Source organism: Molothrus aeneus, unplaced genomic scaffold, assembly GCF_037042795.1.
Source record: "Molothrus aeneus isolate 106 unplaced genomic scaffold, BPBGC_Maene_1.0 scaffold_36, whole genome shotgun sequence".
Classification (NCBI taxonomy): domain Eukaryota; kingdom Metazoa; phylum Chordata; class Aves; order Passeriformes; family Icteridae; genus Molothrus; species Molothrus aeneus.
Window position 1 is genome coordinate 388,532 of NW_027099027.1, and position 13,028 is coordinate 401,559.

General features: G+C 54.5%; 1 protein-coding gene and 1 pseudogene across 1 annotated transcript in view; one reads left to right on the forward strand and one right to left on the reverse strand.

Annotated features, from left to right (window-relative positions):
- LOC136570728 (uncharacterized) overlaps nt 1–13,028 on the reverse strand; it is a 2,607,743-nt pseudogene that overhangs the window by 366,765 nt on the left and 2,227,950 nt on the right.
- LOC136570729 (uncharacterized) overlaps nt 1–13,028 on the forward strand; it is a 2,347,277-nt gene that overhangs the window by 254,520 nt on the left and 2,079,729 nt on the right.

Here is a 13,028-nt window from a genome sequence, read left to right on the forward strand (position 1 = left end):
GCTGAGGCTCTGCAAGGGGAACCCAAGGCTGAGCAGGAGGACCTCCAAGTTACATCTGCCCACATTCTGCATGCAAACTGCTGCGTGGAGGAGAAAACCAGAGGGGCCTTGCCACAGCAGATCCCATCTGAGGGAAGGTGTTCTCTATTCCTGCACACGGGTGCCCCATGCAACATGGAGCACATGAATGCACTTTGACACCAGATTCTCACCCCTGCTCGAGCGCTCTGGCACAGCAGGAGCGGCCATTCCCTAATAACACATGGGTTTGCAACTCTTGTGCAAAGCAACACAAATTGTCTCTCTCCTCCTGCAGACCATGGTGTCCAAATCAGTCCCTGCCCTGCTGGTGCTGCTCCTCTTCCACTTCCCACGGCCCGTGGTGATCAGTTGGGATGAGGATGCAGAGCTGGGCAAAGAGGGCCTGGAGCAGGCTACCCCAGAGCCACCCGAGCCTGCCTGGGGACCCCTGCTCTGGGCAGCCGTGCAGCAGGGGCCCTACTGGGCTGCTGCTGAGCTGCTCGTCCTGCCTTTCTTCCTCTGCCTCAGGCCCAGAAGGGCGGCCATGAAGCAGAGAGCAGCGGCCCGGAGAGCTGAAGAAGAGGCCAGAAGGCGCAGGATGGAAATGGAGCAGAGAAGGCTTCGCTTCCAGAGGACGTATAAAGACTTGAAGGAGCTGTGGAGGACCATGAAGATGATCAAGAAGAGAATGGCCAGGCTGATTTGAATGAACAGCAAGGTGAGCTGCTTCCTGCTGTGAAGCTGAACTCATTGTGTTCAAGTCAGATTTCCTCTGCATGGATGTCACTGTAGTCAGATGAGAAATTGGCCCCTTAATTTGAGTGTAGTGGTGCATAGAGCTGTAGTCTAATGTTTTAATGTAGCTGACCTGTGCCCTGATAGCAAGGGGTGTTTAACAAACCTGGTATTGCCAGAAGGCTTTTGTTACTCTCAGACTGTGCTCTGCACATGGAGCAGCAGAAGAATTAAGGCCAAATCCTCCCTCAGGAACTGGAGGATATCAGATGTGGGTAAGGAGCTTTTGTAAGGGAGAATTGACTGTTCTTCTCTTCCACCAGGTGACCCTGTGCTCCAACACGGTTATGGAGTTCTACCAGAGAATGCTGGTGCACCTGGAGTAATAAAGCCTCTGATAGGCCTTATCATAAAGCAGAGCAATAGGGCTCAGGAGCTCAGTCCCAGAGTAGGGACCGGGTGCCCGAAGCTCGCTCGCTCATGCCAACGCCATGGGGCTGCCATCCAGCGAGCATGGTGATTATCAGCTCTATAGTGATTGCAAGCTCTTAGGATTTCAGCTTTGCTTGCTAGGTAGTGGTGCCCCGGGCTTGAGGCTGCAGCAGACGGAGAGAGAGGAGAAGGAGAAGGCGCAGGCTGTTCCACGGAGATGGCTTTATTTGGGGAGGTCCGTGAAGGGTCTCTGCTCTTCTTCTTTCTCCCCTAATGGGGTACAGTATGCTTCTTTTATAGGGTTGGAAAGGATCCAAGCTTGACCAATGGTAAGGGGTTAACATGACATTGCCTTATAGGGTTACAGAGATAGGTTAAGGGTAGAGGACAGGGAAACAGGAATTTTCTTTTGCTGTTTCAGCATTCCTATTGTTCATATTCTCCATGGTGCTTTTCCCAAACTTATGGGGTTTACTACACTGGGGAGAACTGGGACCACACTGGGGGCAACTGGAAGTGAGTGGGACCATGCTGGGAGGGACTGGGATCATATGGGGAGGGACTGGGACTAGAGCAGGGGCAACTGGGTTCAACTGGGACCATCCTGGGAGTGTCTGTAACCATAGGGGAGTGATGGAAGCACACTGGGAACAGCTGGGCCCATGCTGGGAGCAACTGGGATCACACTGAGGGCACTGGCATCAGACTGGGAGTGACTGGGAGCAACTGGGATTAGACTGCAAGGGACTGGGATCATACTGGGAGTGGCTACACTCATAGTGGGATTAGAGTGGGTGTGATTGGACCCTGATTAGGGGTTACTGGGAACTACTGGGCCCATGCTGGGAGACAACTGGGGACGTAATTAGAGCAACTGGGAGACAACTGGGGGCACATGAACAGTGCTGAGGTGACTGGAGTGCCTGGCAATGACTGCCAGAATGTTCAGGGCAACTGGGATAGACTGGAAGGGTCTGAGACCATATGGTTGTGGGACTGGGAGCAGACTAAGACCAGACTGCGAATGTGCTGGGGGAACTGGGAACACACTGGGGGCAAGTGGGAATGACTGTGGCCCTGCTGAGAGAGACTGGGATCATACTGGGAGCGCCTAGGACTATGCTAGGGACAACTGGGAGAACTGGGAACACACTGGATGAAAGTGGGAGGAACTGGGAGCAACTGGGACCATGCTGGGAGAAAATTGCATCATCATAAGGAAGGACTGGGAGGGACTGACCTCCTCTGGGAGTGACTGGGATCATGCAGGGAGGCAGGGGAAGTGACCAGGATTATACTGGGAGTGCACAGGCCCATACTGGGAGTGACCAGGCTCATAGTGGGAGCGCCCAGGAAACTGGAAGCACATGGGGGATCAACTGGGCTCATACTGGGAGCAGCCAATGCCGGCTTCGGGACCCCCAGATATCCCCCCGAGGGCCATCTGCGGCTCAGCTTTGGAGCCCTGCCAGCTGCAAACATCCCCCCCAAATAACCCCAAACCCAGGCACCCCCCGGGATATTTGAGCCGCGCTCCCCCAGCCCCGGCACCTGCAAAATGGAGGGCGATGCTTCCGGGGCTGCGGCGACTCCAGGGAGCGCCCGGGCCACGAGATTCTCCCTCTCCTCTTGTGCTGCGGCCGCTCGGCCTCTTCCTCCCTCCCTCCTCCTCCTCCTCCCGCGTTCACAAAGGCCGAACTGTGAGGGGAAAGGGGACAGGGAAAGGGCGGGAACCGTGAGGGGAAAGGTGGCAGGGAAAGGGCGGGAACCGTGAGGGGAAAGGGGCGGGCTCAGGCCAAGGGCCGCAACTGTGAGGGGACACTCTGGGAGGCGGCACCCTGCAAACAGAACTGCAATGGACTGAACATGAACGAGAAAGAAACCAGTAAGTCTGAGAGTTTTATTTGCTATCAAATACATCCCACACACCCAGCCCCACACAATCCCCATCCCACCACTCTAATTGAGATCCCACTTCTCCCAATCTTCTCCCAGCCCCATCTCAGCCTGGTGGCTGACGAAATCGAATTTGGTATGGCACTGAGTTCTTTTGAGGTGGGTTTGAGCCCTTTTAGGATAAGATTGAGCTGTTTTCACTGGGATTTGAGTGGTTTTGAGGGGACAGATCCATCCCTCTTGGCTTCTGGAGTGGAAACACATGGAGAAGAGAAAAAAATTAACGTGAAATTAAAAGTAGAAGTAGCCAGGTGTGTTCCTAACATGGATCACAGGGAATGTGAGTGACCAGGGCTGTGCCCAAAGTGCCTCCTCCAGTGGGGGATGGAGCTGCAGCAGCGCACGAAGCTCTTCCCGCACTCGGGGCACTCGCAGGGCTTCCCTTACCGGTGCCTCCGTTGGTGTCGGGTCAAGTTGGAGCTGCAGGAGAAGCTCTTCCCACACTGGGGACACTCATAGGGCCTCTCCCCGGTGTGGATGCGCCGGTGGGTGACGAGGGTGGAGTTGTACTTGAATGCCTTCCTGCAGTCTGGGCATTGGAAGGGCCTCTCCTCTGTGTGAATCCGATAGTGCAGGAGGAGATGGGAGCTGGTCAGAAACCTCTTCCTGCATTTATCACACTCGTAGGGCCTCTCCCCTGTGTGGATGCCCCGGTGGGTGATGAGGGTGGAGTTGTGCTTGAATCCCTTCCCACAGTCGGGGCATTGGAAGGGCCTCTCCTCTGTGTGACTCTGATAATGCAGGAGAAGATGGGACCTGGTCTGAAAGCTCTTCCCACACTCGGAACACTCATAGGGCCTCTCCCCTGTGTGGGTCCTCTGGTGCTTGATCAGGCTGGAGCTCCTGCTGAAGCTCTTCCCACACTCCCCACACTCATAGGGCTTTTCCCCAGTGTGGATCCTCTGGTGGCTGATCAGGCTGGAGCTCGCGCTGAAGCTCTTCCTACATTCCCCACACTCATAGGGCTTCTCCCCCGTGTGGGACCTCTGGTGCACGATCAGGCTGGAGCTCTGGCTGAAGCTCTTCCCACACTCCCCACACTCATAGGGCTTTTCCCCAGTGTGGATCCTCTGGTGCACAATCAGGTGGGAGTTCCACGTGAAGCTTTTCCCACACTCCATGCATGTGTGGGGCTTCTCCCCATCATGGAGCTGCTCATGGAGCACCAGCTCCGAGCTCTGGCTCCATCTCCGGCCGCCTTCCCGGCCCAGGCTGGCTCTTTCCCCCTCACATCCCCGCCATCTGCGTTTGCAGCCCCTCCTCGTATGGCATCTCCGGGGCTTTTCCTCCCCGTTGGCTTCCTGTGCCGTGGAGCCGCTCAAAACGGCCTCTGCCACCAGGTTCTGCCGCGGGCATTTGTCCTCCCTGCTCTCCATGCTCAGCTCCTGCTCTGGGCGAGGAAGGACAAGGACAGCATGGGATTTGCCTCCGTGCCACAGGCAAGGGCATCGAGATCCCCCCAGGCCATCTCTGGGGACGCACTGCCCCCTCTTGGCTCTCCCCATTTCGGGATGCCGGGGCTGTTTGGGCTCCCGGGCTCCCTTCTCCCCTCATTCTCTGCTCTGCGCTGCAGCGGCTCCAAGGAGTCCCCCCTGCCCCTCTCCAGGCTCTTGAGGCTCCCGCCAATGGCGGCGCTCCCCCCTCTCTGGCCTCCCCACTTTGGCCTCCTGGGGGACACAGGGCTCTGCTCCTCCAGGCTGCCTCTGCCGGCAGCCGCCACCGCCACCCCCCGATGTCCCCCCGAGGGGCCTTTTCCGCTCAGCCTTGGACTTCTTCATTCTCCAAACATCCCCCCAAAAACCCAACCCAGGGACCCCCCGGGATATCCAGGCCGGGCTCCCCCTCCCCACTCACCTGCGCCATGGGGGGGGCGATGATCCCACAGGTGGGGGCTGCGAATTCAGACAGGGCTGGAGACCGCGTGGCTCCCTCAGCTCAGCCTTGATCCGCCTTTGTCCCTCCTCTTCCTCCTCCTCCCGCTCCTCCTCTGTCTTATCTCCACCTCCCTCTCCCCCTCACCCCGCCTCCTTCACTGCTCTTTCTCCTCCTCTTCCTCCTCTTCCATCCCCCCTCCTCCTCCTCCCCTGTCTTATCCCCACCCCCCATCTCCTTTTCCATCCCGCCCCTTCCATCCCTCCCCCTGCTCCTCCCCGCTAACCCCGCCTCCTCCTCCCCCTCCATCCCTGCCCTTTCCTCCCTCCTCCTCCTCCCCCAGCAGCAGCCACACCCTCGGTGCCCCGTTCCCGCAGCCCTCGCAGCCCGCGGCAGCAGCGGCGATGGAGCCGGGACAGGTCGGCATGGGCAGCGCGGGGCTCTCGGCTGCTCCCAGCTGCTGCGGGCGAGGGGAACCCGGCCCGGGCCAAAGGAGAGGCAAACTGGGCAAACTGGGGGCAGATCACAAAGCTAAGGATGCAGCAGAAAATGGAGCTGAAAGAGTTATTTTAATATTAACTCCAAACGAGGAAAAACTGGAAATTCCAAAGTTTAGGGAAGCCAAGAAAAAAGAATTAAACAAGATAGGAAATGAACAAGATAAATCAGGGAAATAGAAACTTCTACATGGAAGACAATTACTTAATAAAATGTGCTTACTAGGAAAATACTAGAAGACGTGCATCAGAAACCCCACTGGCGTACTCAAGCTTTGTGTGATCATTTTTTAAGGAATTTTGGGTGCACTGGGATTTTTGGTGTAGCAAAGCAAGTAACTGAAAGATGCTTAATTTGCCAAAGGATAAATAAAAAGGTGATGAGAAAAACAACATTCGGAGGTCATGAGTTAGCTCGTCGACCATTTCAAAATATCCAAGCAGAAGTTTAGATTTGTTAGGTTCTGGATTTATTTGGAAAAAAACCCATTTAATCTAGAAGAAAGAGAATATGCCATATGTTAGACAGGAGATTTTAGGAGAATAAAAATCTTTGAAGTATCAGAAACACCCGAGGAAAAAACCAAGAAAATAAAAAGGGGAAATGAAAGGGAGGGGAACAAGAGGAAAAGTCAGAAAGAGAGTGGGATCCTCTGCAGCTCTTGCCCCCTCCGTTCGCGGCCGAGGCGCCTGTCCCGGGTCCCGGCTCGCTGCCCGCCTCAGCTCCGCCTGCCCCGGTTTCCATCCCAGGTGCGGGCTCACTGCCCAGGGCAGCTCCACCTGCCCCGGCGCTGGCGGTGAATTTGTGTGCCCTGGCCCCACTGCCCGGCCCGCGGCCGCTCTGCCGGCCATGCTGGGGAAGATGGGGGTTGCTCTGTCCTGCCGCGTGGGCCGAGGTCACCGCGCCGACCGCACCGAGGGCGGGTCCCAGCCATCCCATCCCCGGCTGCCCTGCCCGTGCCAGCTGCGCTGGGCACCGCCGCTGCTGCTGACGGGGTCTCCCACCTGCCTTTGCTCTGCCAGGAGCTGCCGGATCAGCCGCCATAAGCCATGTGGGGGCTGCCCACGCTCCGGCTCGGCCTCCACGGGAAGATCCCCCTCTGGCGATTCCGGCAGCAGACCCTGCCCACACTCCGACCGAGCCTCGGCGGGATATCCTCCCCTGACCCCGTCCTGCTCTGAGTTACGTCCCCTTGGTAACCACAGCTCCTGCTGTTCAGGGAAAATCCCTCTCTCTACAGGAAGCACCTTATCGAAACACTAGGAGCTCAGTTAAAAGGCAGCCCTCTCCAAATTCTTTCTCAAAACACGGGAGAAAGGCTACAGAAGGTAAAAAAGTGAAAGAGTTAGATGAAGGGATTGCTCTATTGCCGTTAAGAGAGGTTCCCATGGCAGGGATGCGCTGCCCCGCCCCGCGGGAGCCACTGGCGCCCCTGCCGGCCGTGCCCGGAACTGCACCCAAGGGGAAAGCGCCGCAGCCGAAAGGCCGGGACCGGCTCCGGGCTCTGTTTGTTGTCACTGCCGGAGCTGTTTATACACACTACTATTATTATATTATACACACTAGTAAAGAACCGTTATTCCTAATCCCATATCTTTGCCTGAGAGCCCCTTGATTTCACTATCCTAAAAATTAAGAGGGAGGGGTTTGCATTCTCCATTCCAAGAGAGGCTTTTTCTGCCTTCCCAAGCAGACACCTGTCTTGTAAAGCAAGACAAGCACCCACAGGCACTGAGGGGGGCTGCAGGAGGGGCAGAAGAAGGCCCTGCAGCACTTGGGCACAAAGGCCCAGCAGATGAATGCAAGAAGGGAGCAGCAAAAGGCCAAGCTGAAGGCAAAGGCCAGGGCAGAGCTCCTACAGCCCCTGAGGGATCAGCCCCAGGGCCCAAGGGGGCCCCAGCACCCAGGGCACGGGCTCGGCCACAAGCACCCGGCAGAGGCATTGCCCTCCTCGGCAGGGCACAGCCCACCCAAACAGCCCCCGGCAAGGAATCAGGGCTCCAGCTGCAGGGCACAAGGACACTGCAAGCAGAGACAGCAGCACCCTCAGGACCAGCAAGTCCACCCCGTGATGGACATGGATTGGCAGGGCTGTCACAGCTCCCATCACACCAGGGACCCTCCACACTGGAGCCCTTGAGAACATTCAGGTGGGTCTGCATTGAGAGGAGGCATTTTCTGATGGACACAGGGGCCTCTCAATCTGCTCTGAATCTTAGACCTAAAGGGGAAAATAGTAAAGGAATATTTTAATTTTTAAGGGAATGAGTGGGAAAGATGAGCAGGTATGATTTGTTCAACCACTATTAGAAGCTGTGGGGGATAGGTTTGAAATAAATGAATTTCTTTTTCTTCCTCCTGTGATTGTAATTAACTAGGAAGGAGTTTGAGAGCTGGATTTTAATACTGTAAAAAGGGATACAGAGGCTAGTTCTGTTGTACCTCTGTGTCAAAAGTCTGACAAGGCCTATGCTGAAGTGAACCCAGAAGTGTGGGCAGCCCCAGGGAAATACAGAAAATTAGATATGGAGCCTCTACAAATTAAAGCAACCAGGACAGGCAATACCCTGTTCCAAGAGAGGGAAGGAAGGGCTCACAGCCTGGTATTGAGTCCCTGTTAAAGGCAGGGCTTTTGGAGCCAAGGATGTCTCCCTACAACACTCCTATCTTGCCAGTCAACAAACTGGATGGATGGACACAAGGAGGAAACACAGAATTTTCAAGTGTTAAAATTAAGATTAACTGAGGCGAGTGGCCTGGGCCTTCCAGACAGGGAAAAAGAATTTGAATTATAGGTGGACGTTAAACAGGGTCTTGCCAAAGGAATTCTTGTGCTAAAATGTTTAACCCAGTGGCCAGAGAGCAGCCTCATTGTCTGCAGAATTGTGCAGCCACAGCTTCCGTGGGAGCAGAGGCTTGAAAACTGATGATAACAGGAGGATCTCCTAGAGTTCAAGTCTGGCATCAAGTTAAAGCTTTGACAACCAAAAGAGCCTCTAAATGGATGAGCAGGGCTCGGTTATTACAGTATGAAACTTGTTCAATGGCACAGGAGGATTCAGAACTGAGGACAGGGCAAGGGTTTAACCCAGCTCCTGTTTGAACAGCCTGGAGAGGGGCTGGCAAGGAACCCAGGACTGCACTCAAGGGACAGAGCTCCCGAGCCAGGCTGGGAGAGATTGATGGGACATTCCCTGGCCTGAGGGAGACAATGTGTTTGTGGATGGCTCTGCAAGGGCAGCAGAAGGGAAAAGAGCTACAAGACAGGCTGTTATTAAGGGGGGGGAATCAGACAAAGCGCAGGTCACCGCCCCATGCTCAGCTCAACCCGCGGAGCTGTGGGTGCTTGTAAGAGCCTGGCACTGAAATGCCCTGAGCAGGAAGGCTTCAATATCTTCTGCTGACACCATGGCACCTAACAGGGGGCAAAAGCAATTCTGACTGCTTCAGCAATCACTGGATCACTTATTAACCTATTTCTAAAACAAATAATTCAAAGATAATGGATTGTGGAAGCAATAGATTCAGATGGGGAACTCATTTTACAGGAAAGACCCTTTAGGGGGTTATGGCAGCTTTAGGAATACAATGGGACCTCCATAACCCCTGGCAAGCCCAGAGCTCGGGTTGGGTAGAAAGAATGAATAGGGAAATAAAGAAACACCTTTGGAAGCCGGAGATGGAATCCAAGATGCCATGGGTACAGCTTTTGCCATTGGCTTTGGCAAGAAAAAGAGCCAGACCCAAGGCAGATATTCAATTATCTCCCTTGGAATTCAAGTCTGGAATTCCTTACCTGGGCAATTCTCCACCTAGTGCAGGGTGGAAATAAGGGATGTAAATTTAAGGCAGGCTGTAGCCAGAATCCTGTCTCCTGTGGAATCTCTCCCCCAGGAAGCTGGGCTGGCACAGAGCCTGCCCTGGGACTTTGCTGTTGCCAACACCCAGCCAGGACATCGGCTCCTGCCTAAGGAGTGCAAAGCAGCACCACTGGTGGCCAAGGGGCCCACGCCAAGTGTCCCTGAGGCCAGAAACAGCCGCCAGCACAGCTGAGCACGGGGGGACCCCTCAGCCTGGCCTCAGGGGCTCTGAAGCCCCGGAGATTTGCACTTCCCGCCTGCAGCAGGACCATGGGAGCCGCCCCCGAGCCTGCCCTGAAGGCAACGCAGCAGCAGCCAGGGCTCCACAGCGGGCCAAGCCCCTGGGCCTGCCCACAGATCCTCTGCTCAAACCCTCGGGAATCCTGGCCACCCTCCTCTGGCACCTCCAGCCACTGCGGCCAAGCCTCGCTGCCACTGCTGCAGCTCCAGCGCTGGCTGGGCCTGCACTGCCACAGCTGCTGGGGAGCACCGCGGCACAATTCCACTCTGGGGCTCACTCACACCCACACTCTGGGCTGACTGCGACTGCATTGCTGCAAAATGCACCCATTCTGCTTCTTTTAAATCTTATTTCTCTGCTCAGAAAGGTTTCTCTACTCAAAGGTTTGCCTTTGGGAAAGAAATTTTAAAGGTTTTATTTAAGGGGTTCCCAGTCTCTTCGGATGTTAAACTCATCTCCACCACTCAATGGAGACGAGTTTAACATCCGAACAGACTGGGAATAGCCCAAAAGACACCCACAGAGATAACGACCAGCAACAAAACATCAACGCCCCGCAGCAAACAGCAACCAACAGCTGCCCCAGACACTGCCCCCGCACAGCTGGAGACACCTGGTCTGGAAAAGGCTGAGAAGGAAATCCAGGAGTGTGGACGGAATTCACATCAGAGGGAAAGAAATCCGAGTCTAATAGGAAACCAAATACTAAAAACTTACACGACTTGGAAGCAATGAACATTAAAGCAGTGGATTTAGATTGGTTCAGACTACGTAAAGTTTAGGAAAAATCGAGTAAAACTGACATGTCATGGAATGATTTTTTCTGCTCAGCCGGGCTATGTGTGGATGAAAGTATTTCTGTTGCCCATCCTGGCCAGAACCAAGTAATGCCTTGACTCTCTCACACTAAAGAGATTCTTGGAGAGTTTTTGTTTTCCCTACAGTTTCAGTGATAAGATTACAACATGAGAAACATTTTTTATAATAATCCTACTTTATATTGTCAGGTAGGTTTGGGACAGAAGGGTGAGAATCAATTTTTGGTCTGGGTTTTTCCATGTTCGCCTTTATGTTGCATTTTGCAAAATTGAAGAGCTTTAACCGTGATACTTTTAACTCTTAAATAGTTAATACTTTTTTTAAAAAAAGCAGATTCCGGGGGGCCATATGTGACTCACCAGATGGCAGCCCTGGAAGAGAAGCTTTGGTTCTAGTCAGCCAGGAGAGGAGCTGTAGAAATGCAAATTAACACTGCTGGGCAAAGCCTGGCCAATGTACCTGGGTCTCTTGCCTGGGGCAGGAATTGGGCTGATTCCCCCTGCCCCTCACCCCGAGCTCTGCCTGCTTGCACTGATGGAATTTGCACAGCTCAAGGCAGAGCCCGGGGTGAGGATATCTGACCCTGCAACAGAAACGGGTGAAGCTGCAAAGGGGAACAGCAAATGGAGAATGTTGGGAAAACTTCACTATAAATAAATGGGGGGGAATCATCCCTCTGCCCACTCCAACGTGTGCTGTCACTGTCTATGTTATATAGGGTGGATTAGAGCACTGAGATGTTCTTGCTACCACAAGTTCCAGGAAATCAGTTGGGAATCCAAGTATTTGATGATTTAATTAGAGAAAAATGGTCAATTGATGCAGCCCTGGCTGGAGAGAGCGGCCAAAAATGGGGAGAAGATGAACGGCCAGCAGAACAAATCCTACAACACCATGGACCAGCCCCTGGGAACCCAAAACAATTCATATCAGGAGCCACAGAACCCATTTCTCATTTCAATGGCACCATTAGATTACAAGCTGCCCTCGGAATAACCACCCAGACAGCTCCAGCTCCTGACCTTCCTGCTGAGCAATCCACTGAAATGAGGAACACAACATTTCACCATGGGATGGGATCAGATCATCTGTTAGCAGAGAAAAGAGGAGTTTGTGGAAAATCAAATGACACAAACTGGTCTTGGCAAATAGATGACAAAGCAAAAGTGGTGAAACAGATAACAAAGGAAACAAAAAAGCAGCTCATGTACCAGTCCAAACGTGGAAAGGATGGGAATGGGACATGGTTTTGTGGTTCCCTGGCAGACCATGGGTTAAACGAATGCTGCTTCTGCTCTGATGTGCTACAGCACCTCTCACCTTTTTACCATGCTCCACACCTTGAGAGTGCAGCTCATTCAGCAGCTGAGCGAGGGGCCAGGGGCTTGTAGATAAGGAAGTACCGGGCGAAACCACCAGCTTCAATAAATGTTATTAATTAACATGGACTGCTGCTCGCAGAAAGTCCCGCTACATTCCTGAACGTCGAGAACAAAAAAAGACTTAACAGAGCCGTGAATATCGGCTGTTCTACAAAAGTAGGGGTGCACATTAACGAGGACGTGCAGTTGGCAGATCGGGAGGTCTGAACCTTCCAAGTACCTCAGGCAGTGGGCAAAGGGAGAGGGAGATGAGCCGGGAAAATGAGGATAAAAAGGAGGCTGCGAACTACAACAATGGCAGAGAGCGCACGGCAAATGCCCCACGGCCTCTCCCTCTGCTCAGCAATAAAGTCACTTGTACAGGACTCCTCTGTCTCCTCGGGGCACAGACAGAAACCTCCGGCCACGTGAATTTCCCCGCACAGCCGCGGGCACGGGGCAGCCGCCTCTGTCCCAGCCACAGGAACCGGGCCGAGCCAGCGCTGCTCCGGCAGCGGCTCCTGCCGAGGCAGCGGCCGCAAGGAGACCGCGGGCAGCCGCTCCCGCAGCGCCCTCACGGCAGCGGCACCACGGGCCGGACACGGCACAAGGAACCCGCCTGAGCCCCCTGCCGCCCCCGAGGCCCGCAGCGAGCCCCGAGCCCCCGCACAACCCAGCGCGGCTCCCACCTGCGCTGCGGCCGCCTCCCAGCTCCGCCGCCGCCTCACCGGTGGGTCCCGGTCGCTCCCAGCATGGTCCAAATCACTCCCGGTAGGATCCCAGTTGCCCCCGACACGGTCCCAGCGGCTCCCAGTCATGCCCTGTATGGTTCCTTTCACTCTCAGTCCGTCTCAGTAAGAGCCCAGTGTGGCCCCAGTCACTTCCAGTATGAGCCCGGTCACACCTTACCCGATGCCATTTGCCCCCGCTGTGGTCCCAGTTGCTCCCAGTATAAGTCCAGTCACCTCCAGTTTGATCCCAGTTACTCCCAGACACTCCCAGTACGATGCCAGTGTCCTAGGGTGACGTTATGATGCTTGTATCCCCATTCATGTGTTCTGTTAATGTTGGATATTATGTTCTGTACCTTTAAGACCGGCTCTGAAGAGGGAAAGTTTTGTTTTGGTTTTCTTATCAGCCTGGCGGGACACAGAGACTGCAGCTTTGGCTTTTGCTGCTTTTGCTTTTCGCTTTGCTCTCTCGCTCTTGCTTGCTTCGCTTCTGCTTGCTTTT